Source organism: Aegilops tauschii, chromosome 7 (genome assembly GCF_002575655.3).
Source record: "Aegilops tauschii subsp. strangulata cultivar AL8/78 chromosome 7, Aet v6.0, whole genome shotgun sequence".
In the NCBI taxonomy this organism is placed as follows: Eukaryota; Viridiplantae; Streptophyta; class Magnoliopsida; order Poales; family Poaceae; genus Aegilops; species Aegilops tauschii.
In genome coordinates, this window is record NC_053041.3 from 618766247 (window position 1) to 618782891 (window position 16645).

Genomic DNA, 16645 nt, shown 5'->3' on the forward strand with positions numbered 1-16645 from the left:
AACTCTGAAAAGGTTGAAAGTTGGCATGGTATCATCATTTCACCCACATAGCATGTGCAAGAAAGTAGAGAGGCTTATGGCAAAAACTGGATGCACTTCGTGTACAAAACGGACAATCTCTTTCGAAGTATCAGGGTTTCATACGGAAACTCGTCTGTTACAAAGGGATTTCATTTTTTTAACTTATTTGAACTCCATAGTTTTTCCGTGTTCAAAATGCACCATTCAAAGCCACATCATCAATTTTCAACCCTTTCTTACTTCATTTGTTATTTTTCATGCATTTACTGATTTTTTCAGTTATAAGACCCTCAAATTGAAAAGTACTACAAATAAATTCTGAAAAGGTTGAAAGTTGGCATGGTATCATCATTTCACCCACATAGCATGTGCAAGAAAGTAGAGAGGCTTACCGCAAAAACTGGATGCACTTCGTGTACAAAACGGACAATCTCTTTCGAAGTATCAGGGTTTCATACGGAAACTCGTCTGTTACAAAGGGATTTCATTATTTTGAACTTATTTGAACTCCGTAGTTTTTCTGTTTTCATAATGCACCATTCAAAGCCACATCATCAATTTTCAACCCTTTCTGACTTCATTTGTTATTTTTCACGCATTTACTGATTTTTTCAGCTATAAGACAATCAAATTGAAAAGCACTACAAATGAACTCTGAAAAGGTTGAAAGTTTGCATGGTATCATAATTTCACCCACATAGCATGTGCAAGAAAGGAGAGAGGCTTACGGCAAAAACTGGATGCATTTCGTGTACAAAACGGACAATCTCTTTCGAAGTATCAGGGTTTCATACGGAAACTCGTCTATTACAAAGGGATTTCATTTTTTTGAACTTAGTTGAACTCCATAGTTTTTTAGTGTTCAAAATGCACCATTCAAAGCCACATCATCAATTTTCAACCCTTTCTGACTTCATTTGTTATTTTTCATGCATTTACTGATTTTATCACCTATAAGACCCTCAAATTGAAAAGCACTACAAATGAACTCTGAAAAGGTTGAAAGTTGGCATGGTATCATCATTTCACCCACATAGCATGTGCAAGAAAGTAGAGAGGCTTACGGCAAAAACTGGATGCACTTCGTGTACAAAACGGACAATCTCTTTCGAAGTATCAGGGTTTCATACGGAAACTCGTCTGTTACAAAGGGATTTCATTTTCTTTAACTTATTTGAACTCCATAGTTTTTCTGTGTTCAAAATGCACCATTCAAAGCCACATCATCAATTTTCAACCCTTTCTGACTTCATTTGTTATTTTTCATGCATTTACTCATTTTTTCAGTTATAAGACCCTCAAATTGAAAGGCACTACAAATGAACTCTGAAAAGGTTGAAAGTTGGCATGGTATCATCATTTCACCCACATAGCATGTGCAAGAAAGTAGAGAGGCTTACCGCAAAAACTGGATGCACTTCGTGTACAAAACGGACAATCGCTTTCGAAGTATCGGGGTTTCATACGGAAACTCGTCTGTTACAAAGGGATTTTATTTTTTTGAACTTATTTGACACTACAACAAAAACAGTCACTAGACACGATCAATTTCATACCTATGGACTTATTGGTTCATCTCTAGGCAACTATAGAGTCGTTTTAGTAAAGCGTCCTTGGAGCGTATCCCCACGGACCGTCTCAACCGTGTAGACACGTTTGCCGAGCGTGTCCTACATGGCGTGAGACGCTTTCTAGGGACGTCCAAAATCGTGTCTACATGTAGAGACGTTATATTAGGCATGCTTCTATTACGTCTCTACACATAGACACGTTTCATTCGCCTCTTATAGTCGTCTCTAAATATGCATAAGCATCTTTATACAAATGGAATATTTTACTTCAAATATTATTTGATTTATTTCAAATTTGTTTCATCATTTTAAATTCAATTAACGTCTCTACTCATAGACAAGTTTTATTCGCCTCTTATACTCGTCTCTAACTATACATAAGCATCTTTATACAAATGGACTATTTTGCTTCAAATATTATTTGGTTTATTTGAAATTTGTTCCATTCTTTCAAATTCAATTACTGTATCATGCCATGTCTGCACATGTAGATTGTTCAAATAATATCATGATACGAAGGCATCATTCCACGTCATAGATGCATTTGCAAACAATAGCAACCACAGGAACAACATCCAATGCAGTAATTAGCAGGAACTCTTCTGAAAGTACGTGGAGTTCCCGGCTGAATAATATCAAACATTCATAAGAAACATGCGCTGGCGCAAATAAATAAGAAATATCTTATAGACTAGAAGTATTTTTCTCTATGAACCTAAAATCTGTACATAATCCATAATATTTGTTCATTCAAAGATAGATTCATCAACTGCTCCTGACTCCTCCAATGCACCCCCTTTTCAAATCCTCAACTATCCATCTACTCCCAGCTCCTTTAATGCACCCCCTTTTCAAGTCCTCGTGGCCCTGGAAAAGAGATGAACAACATGAACATATATGTTTATAGAGGAGTGGAAGATAAGTGATTCTTTGATGATTTTATAAGAAATGTTTCATACCAATGTTTTTTTGTTGTGCTGGAGTGGTTGGCTTAACTATTTATACCTAAAAATAACAAAGATAATTGTTCATGTGCAGATTGGATCACACACAATGCTTGTATGGAAACATACTTACATCTGACTGAGGCGAAGCAATAATAGAACCAATAGCATCCCTTACTGTTTGGAGTTTTCATATGGTCTAACTAGTCTCTCATCTCCTAGACATGTATAGCAGCAAACGAGAACTGCAATATATTTCACTCCAAGCATGTTTCCTCCAAACACGTTTTCTCTGTACTCACTAAAGTTTCTTTGGCCACAAGTTTGTCTTTGTTTCTCAAGTTCATAGAATACAGCATGGCTGTAGTTTTATCCTGTTTTTCAAGAAATTAAACATTTGTTATTGATGATCCCGAGAAGATTCCATTTAAGTAAATAGGAACAATTTCGCAAAGAATTAGATCAACTATGTATTATACAATCAATGTCATTTGGATATCTAGCCTATATGTACCCGCTTAGTGACTTGGTGATGACCACATGGCTTGGTTGCATTGCTATTTTCAGCATGAGCATTCTGCAATTAGATAGGAATACACGTGAATGGAGACACATGATCAGCGACAATCAAGAATGATAATTTAGAAGATTTCTGTTACATGCACTAATTAAGGAGCCTTATTCTACACGTACTTTGGTCTGCACACTTTGCTATCAAATTAGATTAAAGTCTTACTACAAAATTATTTATTGTGAAAACTAAACATGAATGCAACATGCAAACAAATGAAGAGTATACACTGAAAACATAATTCACCTAATATTCATGGGCCAGGTGTTCCTCAACATCTATCCAAGGTTTCCATCAAAAAGTACATCTATGTGAGGTTGGTGTTTTATTACAACTCATGTATCTATTCAAAATTAATTAATTATTTTCTTTGAATACGATATCTCTTGGAGCAGCAATGATATGTGTGTGACTGACTTGTGGTTCCATCGGGCCAAACAGTGTTATTGTTGTATGCAATACAACTTTTAATTGCTTGGTTAAATTTGACTTATAATCTGCTTGTGGTGTCACAACAATATTTAAAACGAGCTTCTCAAAATGGGATTGGTGTTTCATAATAATGTCATTTACCTTGCCCTTACACACAAAATTAGACAACCTCTTGTACAGTCATTGGCATTTCGATATGTAGCATATGTTTCCCTGCTTAGTGACTTGGTGTAGTCGTAAACTTGGTTCAGGACCACATTGCTGCATTGCAAGAACATTTTCAGCATGGGCATTCTGCAAAGCAGCACAAGAACAATCTAAAAGAAACAATCACTAGTTTAGTGATTTCACTAGTACAAACTACAGAACTACAAAAGCAACTGCTCACCCAAACAGTTTAAAAAAACAATTGTGATGGTACTTTTCCCAAATGGTTCTGCCAACATAGCTTTTGAATGTTTTGTGTTACTAATAACTATGCGTGATGTGCAGATAAAAAACTATGTGTGATCTGGCTTCAATGTGTGTTACTAGTTACTCTGCTCCTACATGGAGCAGAGCTTCTGCATTTTTCACAGCCGAACAGTAGAACCTTTACACAGGTTAAGCCACAGGAAATCAAATTACGCCATGAGTTTGAGATCAAAGAATTTGAGTAATTTCTAAACCAAGACCTGAGAGAGCACGGCACAATGGTTAGGACCAGTACGAACCTGGGGCTCAGCTACCCTATGCAGGATGGTTGTACTTCCGTCCTTACTCTGTTTAATCCACCTGTAGGTTGAAGACGATGTTGCTCGTTGTAGCAGATGATTCCTCCGCCCTACCGAACCGCCGCCGTCCGCCCCGACGCACATGTCGGCCGGTCTCCGTCCCCCAACCTCCACGGCCTCGAATCAGCCGCCCACCCGCTGAGCCTCCGTCAAACCGCCCACGAAGCCAATCGATCGCCGTCCGCAGTTCATGTATTGAGGTGATGCAGATCATCGGCTAGCGGATTGGAGGATCGATTAGATGGATTTGAATGGATTGGGATTTAGGAGGTTGGAGAAGAGGAGAAGTGGAGAGATTGCAGCGTGGGTGAGGAGAAGTGGAGATAGGGCGGCGTGGCGGAGTATATATTACGAAGATTTTTTTTCTCAATAATAAGAGCGCTGGTATGCTATTTGTTTGGCGGCAAATGGAAAATATGGCGCCAAATGCCAAAATAATTACCCCCCAATGAATCTATTTTTATTATTTCCATATACATTGTGAAATGATTTCCCCCCCACAAAAATAGAATTCCATCGTATCATATTGTGAAAGGGGATTCTTGTGTATAAGGGCATCTCCGATGCTGACCGCTAAACGGACACTGTATTTGTCGGCGGCGACATTGTATCTAGTCATCCAACTGTGCCCGCATACATTTCATAGAGGATTTGAAAAAAATTGACGATATTCATGCATATAAGATGAAATTCATTTAAATTCGGACTTAATTTACATATAGCAGATATCTCATCTATTCAACCAAAACCTAAAAAGACCTACACTAGCTTGTAGAGGACGGTGACCTCGTACATGTGGCCACCCTGGTCGGCCGCACCTACATCGCCACTGTGTCGTCGTCGGAGTAACCCTTCCAGCGACGGAAGGGTGCAGGGGCGCAATAGCCATGTCGGGCCGCCGTCTGGCGCTCGTGGAGGAGCCGCTCCGCTTCCGCGGTGGTGAGAGACTGGTCGCATGTCTAGGCCTCCACGAGGTTGGGTCTGCGCGAAACCAGGTAGGTGCCTTGTCGGACGATGAACATGGAGCGACGCACCGTGTTGCGCCGCCCCTGCCTCCCTAGCCTCCCTGTCCTCCGCCAATGGCGGACCCAGGAATGGGCATGGCCCCAAGCAGCCTTTGTTGGTTGTAGCACTATAGCTACAATATTTGCTACAGTCATCAAAGGATATGGGCCTCACACCCCAGGCCGCCGCCTGGTCTGTCTAGGGCCCAAATCCGCATCTATCCTCGGCCGACATGATGGCCTGCGGCGACGAGGATTCGTGGTCATTGTGGCCACCGAGGTAGTGGAGGAGGCGATCACACATCATCACGATCATCGACAACACTTCTTCCTCGACGGCCGACGAGGTGGCCATGTTGTCTGGTCGATGTGGCCATCGCGGCTTTGTGGATCTATTGTAGCGGCGATGGCGGCGTCTCGTCCTTCACGTTGCGTCCAATTTGGACGTCGTGGTTCGGGCGGGGGGGGGGGGGGGGGGCTGTGCCTCCTTATGGACGCGGTAGAGAGGCCACGACGCCGGCTCCTTCTTCACATGCGCGGTAGCACGAGGACGAGGGCATCCCCTCCTTCACGTGCTGGTAGCGCCCAAGGAGGCACTGGACAACGGCCCCAGGGGCGACTGCTCCATCATGAGCTCCATCTGACGGACGAACTCGGTGTTTGTATGTGAAGCGGTGAGGACGACATTGGAGCCCCGCTTAAATAGACGTGACCAGACCAGGCGAAGGGACGAAAAGCCATGGGAAACCAGCTTCAATGCGACACAACGACTGGAGTAGGCTTCTCGGTCGCCGTCTTGTCATTGAAGCCGCGCCGCGTGCTCGTCCGGTCACGTCGCGTCGCTCTGACCGGAATCAATTATGCTATGGAGTGACAGTGACATGCATGAATGTGTGGCAACCGCTTCACGCAGAGAGGGTTTTGTGTGGGACTAGGGTGGCGAACGCGTAGGTGGTAGCGATTGGTATGCCGACAAAGCCCCCCTAGTTTGCGATTAATTTGCGGGAAAATGGACAAATGGGCCAGTTTGCGGACCGATGGGGTACCCCGTTGGATGACAAATTGCACCCTCAATTGATTTACAATCCTCATCTTCGAAACCACTCGCATTGAACACTTTTATGTGTTCAACTTTTGGCCAAATAGGGCTATATTTGTTTGTAAAATTTTATTTTTAATTGGTTCAGCAAAAACAATTGAAAATTTCCCAGGATACTGATCATCATATGGACAATTTGTTTTTTGGTTCAAATTTGAGGCCAAATTTTGGTTGAAAAGAATTGACAATTCATTGGAAAGATGACTCCAAATTTGATGAAAATTTCCGAGAGTAATAGTCATCATATGCATGTCATTGTGTCAAGATTTCATCAAATTCTGGACACTTTTTTTGGGTTCAAAATTTGGTAGCTAGATCATCAACAAAGAACATATCTTTGGTTATGTGCATGTCGATCACCATTGATTTTCCTTTTGCGGGTATCTTCAGTCCTAATGTTATGTACAACAGCCGAGAAACAATATGGACCATGATACACACACCACAAAAATGAACAGAAGCAAACTTAACGCTGGACACATCCAACGTTTTACGCATGCTAAACATGGATTAAGCCATATTTTTCAGTAAGACAAGGACCATGGCAGCATGAACGATACTCAAGAATTCAAGATAAGTTCATCTACCAAGATTACAAACAATCATGCCTCAAGACTCGAGCATCTGGGACTGATTTGAAATACTGAGACATAAATGCCCTGAATCTTAATTTGTACTCCTTCGGTGAGATTACTGTTGGAGATAGATTCTTGGAAATAACAAGGTATATCTTCACCCACGACTCTAGTTGTTTGTCCCAGGCATATTGCCTCAAGTAATCTTTTATTCTAAATACAAATTCCTTCTTCTGTTTGTCCACTCCAACTAACATGGAGTAATCCATGAAATTCATGCTCTGGAAACACAAGAGATGGAACTTGTAAGCTAATGTAATAAGCATACGCCCAAATGCATATGAAGTCGATGAAAACGAAACAACGGGCACACTTACACATAAAGAGGACGTATCGTTCCAAAGAGCACATTCCAGGAAGTTTTTGGTTTTTCCTTTAATGTGGATAGGCATGGTAGGCATGTCTTCAATAAAAATTTGACCCAACAATACACTCTTCGGATTTGATTGATCAGCAGCATATCATGAGAAAAGAGCACCCTTCAGATCATATCTACGCAGTATGTTACGACCAAATAAAAGATTCTCCATGATCACGAAACTAATCCTTGCCTCCTTACCATTCCTAATTTCCTTGACCTGCAATAGTAGTTAGAGAGAATTAGAACATGAACATTATATAGTGCATGAACTAACAGTATAGAGATTTGCAAAAAATAAATAAGTTCCTGGACCTGATGTATTCCCAGATTTTTTGCAAGGCAAACTCTTTAATAGGTGATTTCTCAGCAAGCTGATCCTTCTCTGAAATTATGCCACCAAGAGAATTGTCAAAGTTCTCAGAAGAATTTATAATTGCTTCCATTCTTTCCACTCCAATATTTAGGACAGATTGTGTGTCCCATTTGGTCAGAAGAAGAATCAACGAGGCTTACCTTAAGTTCGTTCGTTTCTTGTGCAAGCATACTACTAACTTCCAAAAATAATCCCTCATATGTTGAACTGTGTGTTCTTCTCCATGGCTTCACCATAACATAGACAACATTTTAGCGGGCAGATATTTTCAGCCTAAAATATTGTCAATGCAGCTATAATACAATCTTCACAAACCACGTGCAAAGTATAAAAAATATTGTATCCGTGTCCAATGTCTTGTACCATAACCAACCAAGTACACTTTGGTTGTGCCCTGGATTAGTACGAAAAAAAGACAGCTACCATAAACTATAATGAAGCATTATGACTGTGTGCTCCTAAACTACTACTAAAACCATAACTAAATTTGTAACTGCATGCAAAGAACCACACCAGCAAAAAGCTTACACCCGTACTTCAGCCAGAATTGTTCTGAATGCTGAATTTCCTACTGGCCGCCTGCGAAGGACCAAAACCAAAATGCTCTAATCTGTTTCATCCAATGATTGTTCAAACACTGATGTTAAATTATGTATCTGACAAGCAAAACTCCCTTGGTGAAAGTACAATTTACAAGTTGGACTCCGTAACAAACCTAACAAGACGTCAATTAGTTGTTGCATGTGTTTAGACAATCGGAAAAAGAAATTTTCAGGATATGCTACCACTTGCCTTACTGACGCGGGGTAGGATGAGCTGAAAACACAACTTAGGTGAGTGGCACTTGTAGATTTTTAATCAAAAACCCTGCAAAACTGCAGCTTCTTACTTGCATTTTGGAAATTACTATGTTCTTCAGTGTTATAAGCATGATTCAGCTTAATACATGCTACATATTGTTTTAGTACCGAGTGGGTAATTCACTTTACATCCAATGCTTAATACTTTTGGACGAATGGTATGTCTCTCTCTGAGGAGAAGGGCAGCGAGCTCACTCCAGAATCCAATTAAAGCAATTTAAGTGTCTCCATGTTCACCAGGACAACCAGAAATTCATCGAAAGAAGTCAAAGGCAAACCTTAGTTCAGTGCATCCGAACATATCAGTCAGGTTCGAAAATATGGTAAAAACTACCTTTAGCAGACTTCGTTAAGAATATATCATCAGTATATAGCATGGTCATGAACCTGTCGTGAGTATACATGCCAGTTAACACATCAAAAAGAATATTAACCAGTGACTGCTACATAATACCATTAGTATCAGATGCAAACCGAACAGATCCAAACATGAACATCGACTATAAGTTGTCTTAATTTTAGATGTGAACATCCAAACATGGTGATTTCTGAAATTGAACAAGGGAATCGATTGCTAAATTAAACATGAACATGAACATCCAAACATGGTGATTGCTGATATTAAACAAGGCAATCCAAACATGATGATTGCTGAAATTAAGCAAGGGAATTGATTGATTACCACTGACTCGACTATGTGTTGGTGAAGCTACCGACGACGTTGCAGTTAAAGTACAGTGTTGCTGATGGTGGCCCGCTGATGTCTTCTCCTTGCCCTGGTCCAACAGGGTACGGGAGGCCATCACCTCATATGATTAAGCTGCAATGGAGTGGGGCAAGAGCATGGTGCGGGGCAGTAGATGGAATACCCTCTGCAGTGGAGATCTAGGCGGTGCAAGGATGCAGGAGGAGGTAGCCCGGCGGCGACATAGTGGACGAAAACGGCAGCCAGCCGCTGTGGATACTGGCAGGGGGGCTAGGCGGCGCACGGGTGTAGGAGAATCCAGTCGGCCGCGGTGGAGATTGACAGGGGGGAGTAGGCGGCACAGGGGTAGGAGGAGAGCCCGGCGGCGCCAAAGGTGGGCAGCGGAAGGTCGTGGCGGTGGGATAGGGAGAAAGAGGGCACGCACTGAGATTTTGTTCCGTTCGTGGGCTGAGATGGGCCAGGTAATTTCCATGTTCGGCCCATTTTTTATTTGGTTTTATTATTTCATTGTTAAACTCTTCTATGTATTCTATAAAACATCTCAAAAATTGTCTCTACCTATTTACACATGTAAAATTAATAAATGTGATAACTCAACAGGTTAAGTTTTGTGGCGTTCTATACATCGTCTCAAGAAGCGTGTCTACATAATAGATGCTTCCTGGTATAGGGATGAATATAAAAGCGTCTTAGAAAAAGCGTGTCTACTGACATGTTTTGTTGTAGTGTGAACTCCATAGTTGTTCAGTGTTCAAAATGCACCATTCAAAGCCACATCATTAATTTTCAACCCTACCTGACTTCATTTGTTATTTTTCATGCATTTACTGATTTTTTTCACCTATAAGACCCTCAAATTGAAAAGCACTACAAATGAACTCTGAAAAGGTTGAAAGTTGGCATGGTATCATCATTTCACCCACATAGCATGTGCATGAAAGTGAGAGGCTTACGGCAAAAGCTGGATGCACTTCGTGTACAAAACGGACAATCTCTTTCGAAGTATCAGGGTTTCATACGGAAACTCGTCTGTTACAAAGGGATTTCATTTTTTTGAACTTATTTGAACTCCGTAGTTTTTCCTTGTTCAAAATGCACCATTCAAAGCCACATCATCAATTTCAACCCTTCCTGACTTCATTTGTTATTTTTCATGCATTTACTGATTTTTTCAGCTATAAGACCCTCAAATTGAAAAGCACTACAAATGAACTCTGAAAAGGTTGAAAGTTGGCATGGTATCATCATTTCACCCACATAGCACGCGCAAGAAAGTAGAGAGGCTTACAGCAAAAACTGGATGCACTTCGTGTACAAAACGGACAATCTCTTTCCAAGTATCAGGGTTTCATACGGAAACTCGTCTGTTACAAAGGGATTTCATTTTTTTGAACTTATTTGAACTCTGTAGTTATTCTGTTTTCAAAATGCACCATGCAAAGCCACATCATCAATTTTCAACCCTTTCTGACTTCATTTGTTATTTTTCACGCATTTACTGATTTTTTCAGCTATAAGACACTCAAATTGAAAAGCACTACAAATGAAATCTGAAAAGGTTGAAAGTTGGCATGGTATCATAATTTCACCCACATAGCATGTGCAAGAAAGGAGAGAGGCTTACGGCAAAAACTGGATGCATTTCGTGTACAAAACGGACAATCTCTTTCGAAGTATCGGGGTTTCATACGGAAACTCGTCTATTACAAAGGAATTTCATTTTTTTGAACTTAGTTGAACTCCATATTTTTTCAGTGTTCAAAATGCACCATTCAAAGCCACATCATCAATTTTCAACCCTTTCTGACTTCATTTGTTATTTATCATGCATTTACTGATTTTTTTCACCTATAAGACCCTCAAATTGAAAAGCACTACAAATGAACTCTGAAAAGGTTGAAAGTTGGCATGGTATCATCATTTCACCCACATAGCATGTGCAAGAAAGTAGAGAGGCTTACGGCAAAAACTGGATGCATTTTGTGTACAAAACGGACAATCTCTTTCGAAGTATCAGGGTTTCATACGGAAACTCGTCTATTACAAAGGGATTTCATTTTTTTGAACTTAGTTGAACTCCATAGTTGTTCAGTGTTCAAAATGCACCATTCAAAGCCACATCATCAATTTTCAACCCTTCCTAACTTCATTTGTTATTTTTCATGCATTTACTGATTTTTTTTCACCTATAAGACCCTCAAATTGAAAAGCACTACAAATGAACACTGAAAAGGTTGAAAGTTGGCATGGTATCATCATTTCACCCACATAGCATGTGCAAGAAAGTAGAAAGGCCATGGAAAAACTCTGGATGCACTTCGTGTACAAAACGGACAATCTCTTTCGAAGTATCAGGGTTTCATACGGAAACTCGTCTGTTACAAAGGGATTTCATTTTTTTGAACTTATATGAACTCCGTAGTTTTTCCGTGTTCAAAATGCACCATTCAAAGCCACATCATCAATTTCAACCCTTCCTGACTTCATTTGTTAGTTTTCATGCATTTACTGATTTTTTCAGCTATAAGACCCCCAAATTGAAAAGCACTACAAATGAACTCTGAAAAGGTTGAAAGTTGGCACGGTATCATCATTTCACCCACATAGCATGTGCAGGAAAGTAGAGAGGCTTACGGCAAAAACTGGATGCACTTCGTGTACAAAACGGACAATCTCTTTCGAAGTATCAGGGTTTCATACGGAAACTCGTCTGTTACAAAGGGTTTTCATTTTTTTGAACTTATTTAAACTCCATAGTTTTTCCGTGTTCAAAATGCACCATTCAAAGCCACATCATCAATTTTCAACCCTTTCTGACTCCATTTGTTATTTTTCATGCATTTACTGATTTTTTCAGCTATAAGACCCTCAAATTGAAAAGCACTACAAATGAACTCTGAAAAGGTTGAAAGTTGGCATGGTATCATAATTTCACCCACATAGCATGTGCAAGAAAGTAGAGAGGCTTACGGCAAAAACTGGATGCACTTCGTGTACAAAACGGACAATCTCTTTCGAAGTATCAGGGTTTCATACGGAAACTCGTCTGTTACAAAGGGATTTCATTTTTTTGAACTTAGTTGAACTCCAAAGTTTTTCAGTGTTCAAAATGCACCATTCAAAGCCACATCATCAATTTTCAACCCTTTCTGACTTCATTTGTTATTTTTCATGCATTTACTGATTTTTTTGACCTATAAGACCCTCAAATTGAAAAGCACTACAAATGAACTCTGAAATGGTTGAAAGTTAGCATGGTATCATCATTTCACCCACATAGCATGTGCAACAAAGTAGAGAGGCTTACGGCAAAAACTGGATGCATTTCCTGTACAAAACGGACAATCTCTTTCGAAGTATCAGGGTTTCATACGGAAACTCGTCTCTTACAAAGGGATTTCAATTTTTTGAACTTAGTTGAACTCTATAGTTGTTCAGTGTTCAAAATGCACCATTCGAAGCCACATCATCAATTTTCAACCCTTCCTGACTTCATTTGTTATTTTTCATGCATTTACTGATTTTTTTCACCTATAAGACCCTCAAATTGAAAAGCACTACAAATGAACTCTGAAAAGGTTGAAAGTTGGCATGGTATCATCATTTCACCCACATAGCATGTGCACGAAAGTAGAGAGGCTTACGGAAAAACTGGATGCACTTCGTGTACAAAACGGACAATCTCTTTCGAAGTATCAGGGTTTCATACGGAAACTCGTCTGTTACAAAGGGATTTCATTTTCTTGAACTTATTTGAACTCCATAGTTTTTCTGTGTTCAAAATGCACCATTCAAAGCCACATCATCAATTTTCAACCCTTTCTGACTTCATTTGTTATTTTTCATGCATTTACTGATTTTTTCAGTTATAAGACCCTCAAATTGAAAGGCACTATAAATGAACTGTGAAAAGGTTGAAAGTTGGCATGGTATCATCATTTCACCCACATAGCATGTGCAAGAAAGTAGAGAGGCTTACCGCAAAAACTGGATGCACTTCGTGTACAAAACGGACAATCTCTTTCGAAGTATCAGGGTTTCATACGGAAACTCGTCTGTTACAAAGGGATTTCATTTTTTTGAACTTAGTTGAACTCCATAGTTTTTCAGTGTTCAAAATGCACCATTCAAAGGAACATGATCAATTTTCAACCCTTTCTGACTTCATTTGTTATTTTTCATGCATTTACTGATTTTTTCAGCTATAAGACCCTCAAATTGAAAAGCACTACAAATGAACTCTGAAAAGGTTGAAAGTTGGCATGGTATCATCATTTCACCCACATAGCACGTGCAAGAAAGTAGAGAGGCTTACAGCAAAAACTGGATGCACTTCGTGTACAAAACGGACAATCTCTTTCGAAGTATCAGGGTTTCATACGGAAACTCGTCTGTTACAAAGGGATTTCATTTTTTTGAACTTATTTGAACTCCATAGTTTTTCAGTGTTCAAAATGCACCATTCGAAGCCACATCATAAATTTTCAACCCTTTCTGACTTCATTTGTTATTTTTCACGCATTTACTGATTTTTTCAGCTATAAGACCCTCAAATTGAAAAGCACTACAAATGAACTCTGAAAAGGTTGAAAGTTGGTATGGTATCATAATTTCACCCACATAGCAGGTCCAAGAAAGTAGAGAGGCTTACGGCAAAAACTGGATGCACTTCGTGTACAAAACGGACAATCTCTTTCGAAGTATCAGGGTTTCATACGGAAACTCGTCTGTTACAAAGGGATTTCATTTTTTTGAACTTAGTTGAACTCCATAGTTTTTCAGTGTTCAAAATGCACCATTCAAAGCCACATCATCAATTTTCAACCCTTTCTGACTTCATTTGTTATTTTTCATGCATTTACTGATTTTTTTGACCTATAAGACCCTCAAATTGAAAAGAACTACAAATGAACACTGAAAAGGTTGAAAGTTGGCATGGTATCATCATTTCACCCACATAGCATGTGCAAGAAAGTAGAGAGGCTTACGGCAAAAACTGGATGCACTTCATGTACAAAACGGACAATCTCTTTCGAAGTATCAGGGTTTCATAAGGAAACTCGTCTGTTACAAAGGGATTTTATTTTTTTGAACTTAGTTGAACTCCATAGTTGTTCAGTGTTCAAAATGCACCATTCAAAGCCACATCATCAATTTTCAACCCTTTCTGACTTCATTTGTTATTTTTCATGCATTTACTGATTTTTTTCACCTATAAGACCCTCAAATTGAAAAGCACTACAAATGAACTCTCAAAAGGTTGAAAGTTGGCATGGTATCATCATTTCACCCACATAGCACGTGCAAGAAAGTAGAGAGGCTTACAGCAAAAACTGGATGCACTTCGTGTACAAAACGGACAATCTCTTTCGAAGTATCAGGGTTTCATACGGAAACTCGTCTGTTACAAAGGGATTTCATTTTTTTGAACTTATTTGAACTCCATAGTTTTTCTGTGTTCAAAATGCACCATTCGAAGCCACATCATTAATTTTCAACCCTTTCTGACTTTATTTGTTATTTTTCATGCATTTACTGATTTTTTTCAGGTATAAGACCCTCAAATTGAAAAGCACTACAAATGAACTCGGAAAAGGTTGAAAGTTGGCATGGTATCATCATTTCACCCACATAGCATGTGCAAGAAAGTAGAGAGGCTTACGGCAAAAACTGGATGCACTTCATGTACAAAACGGACAATCTCTTTCGAAGTATCAGGGTTTCATACGGAAACTCGTCTGTTACAAAGGGATTTCATTTTTTTGAACTTATTTGAACTCCGTAGTTTTTCAGTGTTCAAAATGCACCATTCAAAGCCACATCATCAATTTTCAACCCTTTCTGACTTCATTTGTTATTTTTCACGCATTTGCTGATTTTTTCAGCTATAAGACCCTCAAATTGAAAAGCACTACAAATGAACTCTGAAAAGGTTGAAAGTTGGCATGGTATCATAATTTCACCCACATAGCATGTGAAAGAAAGTAGAGAGGCTTACGGCAAAAACTGGATGCACTTCGTGTACAAAACGGACAATCTCTTTCGAAGTATCAGGGTTTCATACGGAAACTCGTCTGTTACAAAGGGATTTCATTATTTTGAACTTATTTGATCTCCGTAGTTTTTCTGTGTTCAAAATGCACCATTCAAAGCCACATCATCAATTTTCAACCCTTTCTGACTTCATTTGTTATTTTTCACGCATTTACTGATTTTTTCAGCTATAAGACCCTCAAATTGAAAAGCACTACAAATGAACTCTGAAAAGGTTGAAAGTTGGCGTGGTATCATAATTTCACCCACATAGCATGTGCAAGAAAGTAGAGGGGCTTACGGCAAAAACTGGATGCACTTCGTGTACAAAACTGACAATCTCTTTCGAAGTATCAGGGTTTCATACGGAAACTCGTCTGTTACAAAGGGATTTCATTTTTTTGAACTTATTTGAACTCCGTAGTTTTTCCGTGTTCAAAATGCACCATTCAAAGCCACATCATCAAGTTTCACCCCTTTCTGACTTCATTTGTTATTTTTCACGCATTTACTGATTTTTTCAGCTATAAGACCCTCAAATTGAAAAGCACTACAAATGAACTCTGAAAAGGTTGAAAGTTGGCATGGTATCATCATTTCACCCACATAGCATGTGCAAGAAAGTAGAGAGTCTTATGGAAAAAACTGGATGCACTTCGTGTACAAAACGGACAATCTCTTTCGAAGTATCAGGGTTTCATACGGAAACTCGTCTGTTACAAAGGGATTTCATTTTTTTGAACTTATTTGAACTCCATAGTTTTTCCGTGTTGAAAATGCACCACTCAAAGCCACATCATCAATTTTCAACCCTTTCTGACTTCATTTGTTATTTTTCATGCATTTACTGATTTTTTCAATTATAAGACCCTCAAATTGAAAAGTACTACAAATAAATTCTGAAAAGGTTGAAAGTTGGCATGGTATCATCATTTCACCCACATAGCATGTGCAAGAAAGTAGAGAGGCTTACCGCAAAAACTGGATGCACTTCGTGTACAAAACGGACAATCTCTTTCGAAGTATCAGGGTTTCATACGGAAACTCGTCTGTTACAAAGGGATTTCATTATTTTGAACTTATTTGATCTCCGTAGTTTTTCTGTGTTCAAAATGCACCATTCAAAGCCACATCATCAATTTTCAACCCTTTCTGACTTCATTTGTTATTTTTCACACATTTACTGATTTTTTCAGCTATAAGACCCTCAAATTGAAAAGCACTACAAATGAAATCTGAAAAGGTTGAAAGTTGGCATGGTA